This window comes from Saccopteryx bilineata, chromosome 3, assembly GCF_036850765.1.
Source record: "Saccopteryx bilineata isolate mSacBil1 chromosome 3, mSacBil1_pri_phased_curated, whole genome shotgun sequence".
Classification (NCBI taxonomy): Eukaryota; Metazoa; Chordata; class Mammalia; order Chiroptera; family Emballonuridae; genus Saccopteryx; species Saccopteryx bilineata.
Genome location: NC_089492.1, coordinates 66,788,151 through 66,790,431, shown reverse-complemented (window position 1 = coordinate 66,790,431; position 2,281 = coordinate 66,788,151). Strand labels below are relative to the sequence as shown.

General features: G+C 38.2%; 1 pseudogene; it reads left to right on the top strand.

Moving 5' to 3' along the window:
• The first annotated feature begins 1,884 nt into the window (after window positions 1–1,884).
• Window positions 1,885–1,997, top strand: LOC136332571 (small nucleolar RNA U3; annotated as a pseudogene).
• The last annotated feature ends 284 nt before the right edge of the window (window positions 1,998–2,281 follow it).

Here is a 2,281-nt window from a genome sequence, read left to right as displayed (position 1 = left end):
CAGCACCTGCACAGCAGCTCAAGAGCACTGCATAAGGTAGAGCTACACAGTCAGCTGGCCTGGGTGCTGGAAATGCTACCCTGCTGGGATAGACTCCAAAGCGGGAAAGGAGAGAGGCTTGGAACATAGACATTCAAAGTTTGGGTCCCTGTGAGCCTATTGTTGGGTCTGGGCATAGACACTTTCTGGGGGGCACAGTCAGACCTAGGAAAGGATTCTCAGTCTTTCTCCCTGAGACCAGGGTCTCATCAGCTGTAAGAATTTCTGCAGAGAAAACTGTCAGCCCCACTCGATCTGAACCTGATGTTCACCTTGGGGAGAAACAAAATTTGAGTGCTTAGCAGTGGCCAAGATATTAGGCTCTGGAGTAGGGGCCACAATCCCTGTACTAAGCTATTGCCCATGAGACCCCTGAAGTAGGGAGACCCACTAACATATTCTCAAACTCAGCTGCCCTAATCCAACAAGCTTGCAAACCATACAGGGATTGGTTGGGTGAAGCCAGTCTGGGTTCACACTACAATCTTTCTACAGAAGACTCTGGGAAGACTTGCAAGAGGAAGTAGAGCAGCTGAAAAGTGGAAGTAAATCTTACAGAGATTGGACCTTTTATAGAGCTGCTGTCAGTTCTAAGCAGGAGGAAGCTGATCCTTATAAAAGGGTGGGTCCCTCCCACACTACCCAGACATAAAAAATTCAGACACAAACACCCAAAAAAGCAGTAGCTGCAGACAAGTAGCCCACAGCAGGTTACAAACAACAGTTTATGCCAACCTAAGAAAATCTAGAACCAACACATCTGGTAGCTGGTGGCAGACAGCACCAACCCTAGACTCAGCTAGCTACAGAAACAGCATGTCCAAGGGAGAAACCTATACACAGACAAAATGCAAGACAAAGAAATGTGACCCAAATAAATCAGCAAGAGAAATCTCCAGAAAAATAACTGAATGAGATGGAAGTAACCAAACTGCCAGATGCAGAGTTTAAAACAATAATTTTTAGGATGCTTAAGGGTCTTAGAGCAACAATGGATGGACACAATGAGCACCTAAATAAAAAGATAGCAAGCATCAAAAAGGACATTGAAATCATAAAAATGAATCAGTCAGAAATGACAAATACAATATCAGAAATGAAGACTATACTAGAAGGAATTAACAGTAGGCAGGATGAAGCAGAGGATCAAATTAGCAATTTAGAGGAAAAGATAAATGAAAGTACAAAAGCAGAGCAGCAAAAATAAAAGAGGCTCAAAAAGTCTGAGGAAACTCTTAGAGTGCTCTGTGACAATATGAAGACTGAAAAAGAAGAAGTAAAAGTATCATTATTTGTTGATGACATGACATTGTACACTGAAAACCTTAAAGTCTCAGGCAAAAAAACTTCTAGACCTGATAAATTAATTCAGCAAGGTGGAAGGATATAAAATTAATATTCAGAAATCAGTGACATTTTTATACACCAACAATAAACTGCCTGAAAGAGAAATTAAGGAAATAATCCCCTTCTCTATTGCAACAAAAAATATAAAGTACATAGGAGTAAATTTAACCAAGGAGGTAAAAGACTTGTATTTGGAAAATTATAAAACATTGATAAAAGAAATCAAGGAAGATACAAACTAGTGGAAGCATATATCATGTTCATGAATAGAAAGAATAAACACCATTAAAATGTCTATATTACCCAAAGCAATCTATAAATTCAATGCAATTCCTATTAAAATACCAATGATATACTTCAAAGATATAGAACAAATATTCCAAATATTTATATGGAACCAAAAAAGAACACAAATAGCCCCAGCAATCTTAAAAAAAAAAAAAGAATAAAGTGGGTGGTATCACACTTCCTGATACCAAGTTATACTACAAGACTATTAAGACTATACTTTCAGGGATCATTTCTATAGTTTGTTACTACAAGACTATTGTACTCAAAATAGCTTGGTACTGGCTTATGAACAGGCATACAGATCAAGGAAACTGAACAGCAGACCCAGAAATAAACCCACACCTTTATGGTCAATTGATATTTGACAAAGGAGGTAAGAGCATACAATGGAGTAAAGACAGTCTCTTTAACAAACGGTGTTGGGAAAACTGGACAGGTACATGCAAAAATATGAAACTAGACCACCAACTTATAGCATTCACAAAAATAAACTCAAAGTGGATAAAAAACTTACATGTAAGTTGTGAAACCATGAACATCTTGGAAGAAAACATGCAGTAAACTCTCTGATATCTCTCGTAGCTATATTTTTTGCTGATTTTTC